Below are 4426 nucleotides of genomic sequence, written 5' to 3'. Positions count from 1 at the left end.
AGAAGCTATGACAACGAGCTGAAGGCATTGGGCAGCTTAAATATCAGGATTTCACAAGAAGATATCCAGTTTCATTTCAAATCAACACTAATCCTGGGAATCTGCACAGAACAAACACTGCTTTGTAATGGGCACCCAGAGCTAGAAGCAATTCTGTTCCCCCTGTCGGAGGTGGGGGGGGGGGGGGGATTAACCCCCTCACCCACCCTCTCCCCATTTACACACACCGGGCAGTCTGTTCCCCCTATCGGAGGGGGATTAACCCCCTCACCCACCCTCTCCCCATTTACACACACCGGGCAGTCTGTTCCCCCTATCGGAGGGGGATAACCCCCTCACCCACCCTCTCCCCATTTACACACACCGGGCAGTCTGTTCCCCCTATCGGAGGGGGGATTAACCCCCTCACCCACCCTCTCCCCATTTACACACACCGGGCAGTCTGTTCCCCTCTCGGAGGGGGATTAACCCCCTCACCCACCCTCTCTCCCCATTTCCACACACCGGGCAGTCTGTTCCCTCTATCGGAGGGGGATTAACCCCCTCACCCGCCCTCTCCCCATTTACACACACCGGGCAGTCTGTTCCCCCTATCGGAGGGGGACGAACCCGCTCACCCACCCCCTCCCCATTTCCACACACCGGGCAGTCAGTCTGTTCCCCCTATCGGAGGGGGACGAACCCCCTCACCCACCCTCTCCCCATTTCCACACACACTGAGCAGTCTGTTCCCTCTATCGGAGGGGGATTAACCCCCTCACTCGCCCCCTCCCCATTTACACACATACAAATGCAGACACATCACACACAGATTTCCATGTTGAGTTTGGTGAAAGAAATCTCTGTTTAATGGTCGCTTGTGATTCTCTCTCTGGGCGCCGGCTCCCACAGATACGCAGCCCAGCTCCTGCCTTCAAACCTCCAGGTTGCGGAATGCGTTTTGCATTTCATCGTGGAGCTGGGCATAATCAGCTTTAATCTTCACCTCACCGTCCTGGACTGGATCCTGGGATGGGGTCAGGGAGCGAGAGACGGAGAGAGAGACGGAGCGAGAGTGAAAAAAAGAGAGAGAGAAAGAACGAAAGAACGAAAGAAAGAAAGAAAGAAAGAGAGAAAGAAAAAAAGAGAGAAAGAAAGAAAGAAAGAGAGAGAGAGAAAGAGAGGGAGAAAGAGAGGGAGAAAGAGAGGGAGAAAGAGAGGGAGAAAGAGAGGGAGAAAGAGAGGGAGAAAGAGAGGGAGAAAGAGAGGGAGAAAGAGACAGATAGAAAGAGAGAGAGAAAGAGAGAGAGAGAAAGAAAGAGAGAGAAAGAAAGAGAGGGGGAGGGAGAGATAGAGAGAAAGAGAGAGAGAATGAGAGAGAAAGAGAGAAAGAAAGAGAGAGAGAGAGACAGAAAGAAAGAAAGAGAGAGCAAAACACAGAGGGGAGGGAGAGATTGAGAGAGAGAGTGGGGGAGAGAGAGAGTGGGGGAGGGAGAGAGTGGGAGAAAGAGAGAAAGTGAGAGTGAGAGTGGAGGGGGTGGAGAGAGAGAGATAGAGAGAGAGAGGAAAGCAGGAGTGAGAGAGAGAATCTGGGGTGAATTGATTTAATTTATTGTAGTCACATGTGCCAAGTTACAGTGAAAAGTACTGTTTTGTCTGCTATCCACATGAATACACCAGGGTAACAGGATGAAGAATATAGTGTTCCAGCCACTGTGAACATTCAGAGAAAGGGGTGTTTCAATGGGTAACACCACAACCTCACAGCACCAGGGATCCGGGTTCGATCACACCCTCGGGGCAACTGTCTGTATGGAGTTTGCACATTCTCCCGGGTGCTCTGGTTTCCTCCCAGACTCCAAAGATATGCAGTTTAGGGTGGATTGGCCATGCTAAATTACCCCATAGTGTTCAGGGATGTGTAGGTTAGGGTGGATTGGCCATGCTAAATTACCCCATAGTGTTCAGGGATGTGTAGGTTAGGGTGGATTGGCCATGCTAAATTACCCCATAGTGTTCAGGGATGTGCAGGTTAGGGTGGATTGGCCATGCTAAATTACCCCATAGTGCTCAGGGATGTGTAGGTTAGGGTGGATTGGCCATGCTAAATTACCCCATAGTGTTCAGGGATGTGTAGGTTAGGGTGGATTGGCCATGCTAAATTACCCCATAGTGTTCAGGATGTGTAGGTTAGGGTGGATTGGCCATGCTAAATTACCCCATAGTGTTCAGGGATGTGTAGGTTAGGGTGGATTGGCCATGCTAAATTACCCCATAGTGTTCAGGGATGTGAAGGTTAGGGTGGGTTGGCCATGCTAAATTACCCCATAGTGTTCAGGGATGTGTAGGTTAGGGTGGATTGGCCATGCTAAATTACCCCATAGTGTTCAGGGATGTGTAGGTTAGGGTGGATTGGCCATGCTAAATTACCCCATAGTGTTCAGGATGTGTAGGTTAGGGTGGATTGGCCATGCTAAATTACCCCATAGTGTTCAGGGATGTGAAGGTTAGGGTGGGTTGGCCATGCTAAATTACCCCATAGTGTTCAGGGATGTGTAGGTTAGGGTGGATTGGCCATGCTAAATTACCCCATAGTGTTCAGGGATGTGTAGGTTAGGGTGGATTGGCCATGCTAAATTACCCCATAGTGTTCAGGGATGTGTAGGTTAGGGTGGATTGGCCATGCTAAATTACCCATAGTGTTCAGGGATGTGTAGGTTAGGGTGGATTGGCCATGCTAAATTACCCCATAGTGTTCAGGGATGTGTAGGTTAGGGTGGATTGGCCATGGTAAATTACCCCATAGTGTTCAGGGATGTGTAGGTTAGGGTGGTTTGGCCATGGTAAATTACCCATAGTGTTCAGGGATGTGTAGGTTAGGGTGGATTGGCCATGCTAAATTACCCATAGTGTTCAGGGATGTGTAGGTTAGGGTGGATTGGCCATGGGAAAAGCAGTGTTACAGTGTTAAGGATGGGTTACTCGCCAGAGGATCGAAATGGACTTGTTAGTCCGAAGGGCCTGTTTCCACAGTGTCGGGAATCTGAGGAATTCAAATGTATGATAGGCCCGGTTTTAAGTCTGATAGCAACGGTGAAGGAGCTGTTTTTGAATCTTGACAGCACAAGTTTTCAAACCGTTGTATCTTCTGCCCAATGGAAGACAGAATAACCGGCTGGGGTTCAGAGAAGTGAGGTTAAATTCCCAGTAGGCACTGGGAGACATGCGTTCAATTCTTGGTGGGGGAGGTGGGAGCACTGAGTGAAATTTCCAGCAGACAGAGGGGGTGTGAGGTGGGGAGCAGTGTGTTACATTCCCAGCAGAGAGGGGGGTGTGTGTTATATTCCCAACAGACAGGGGGGGGGGTGTGAGGTGGGGAGCAGTGTGTTATATTCCCAGCAGACAGGTGGGGTGAGAGGTGGGGAGCAGTGTGTTATATTCCCAACAGACAGGGGGGGTGTGAGGTGGGGAGCAGTGTGTTATATTCCCAGCAGACTGCGGGGTGTGAGGTGGGGAGCAGTGTGTTATATTCCCAACAGACAGGGGGGGGTGTGGGTGGGGAACAGTGTGTTATATTCCCAGCAGACAGGGGGGTGTGTGAGGTGGGGAGCAGTGTGTTATGTTCCCAGCAGACAGGGGGGGGGGGGTGTGTGTGAGGTGGGGAGCAGTGTGTTATATTCCCAGCAGACAGGGGTGTGTGAGGTGGGGAGCAGTGTGTTATATTCCCAGCAGACAGGGGGGTGTGTGAGGTGGGGAGCAGTGTGTTATATTCCCAACAGACAGGGGGGTGTGTGAGGTGGGGAGCAGTGTGTTATATTCCCAGCAGACGGGGGTGGGGGGGGAGGGGGTGTGTGAGGTGGGGAGCAGTGTGTTATATTCCCAGCAGACAGGGGTGTGTGAGGTGGGGAGCAGTGTGTTATATTCCAGCAGACAGGGGTGTGTGAGGTGGGGAACAGTGTGTTATATTCCCAGCAGACTGCGGGGTGTGAGGTGGGGAGCAGTGTGTTATATTCCCAGCAGACTGCGGGGTGTGAGGTGGGGAGCAGTGTGTTATATTCCAGCAGACAGGTGGGGTGAGAGGTGGGGAGCAGTGTGTTATATTCCCAACAGACAGGTGGGGTGAGAGGTGGGGAGCAGTGTGTTATATTCCCAGCAGACAGGGGTGTGTGAGGTGGGGAACAGTGTGTTATATTCCCAGCAGACTGCGGGGTGTGAGGTGGGGAGCAGTGTGTTATATTCCCAGCAGACTGCGGGTGTGAGGTGGGGAGCAGTGTGTTATATTCCCAACAGACAGGGGGGGTGTGGGGTGGGGAGCAGTGTGTTATATTCCCAGCAGACAGGGGGGTGTGTGAGGTGGGGAGCAGTGTGTTATATTCCCAGCAGACAGGGGTGTGTGAGGTGGGGAGCAGTGTGTTATATTCCCAGCAGACAGGGGGGTGTGTGAGGT

General features: G+C 51.9%; 1 long non-coding RNA gene across 1 annotated transcript in view; it reads right to left on the bottom strand.

The window, feature by feature from the left end:
* Nucleotides 1-825: 825 nt before the first annotated feature.
* The window catches only part of LOC140468475 (uncharacterized), a 5956-nt gene continuing 2355 nt past the window's right edge, over nt 826-4426 (bottom strand). Inside the window, exon 2 of the long non-coding RNA XR_011955660.1 lies at nt 826-1006. This is a non-coding gene — a long non-coding RNA (uncharacterized lncRNA). The remainder of the gene's footprint in view (nt 1007-4426) is intronic.

This window comes from Chiloscyllium punctatum, chromosome 47, assembly GCF_047496795.1.
Source record: "Chiloscyllium punctatum isolate Juve2018m chromosome 47, sChiPun1.3, whole genome shotgun sequence".
Classification (NCBI taxonomy): Eukaryota; Metazoa; Chordata; class Chondrichthyes; order Orectolobiformes; family Hemiscylliidae; genus Chiloscyllium; species Chiloscyllium punctatum.
The sequence above is the reverse complement of the archived record's forward strand: the minus strand, read 5'-3'. Positions and strand labels throughout refer to the sequence as shown.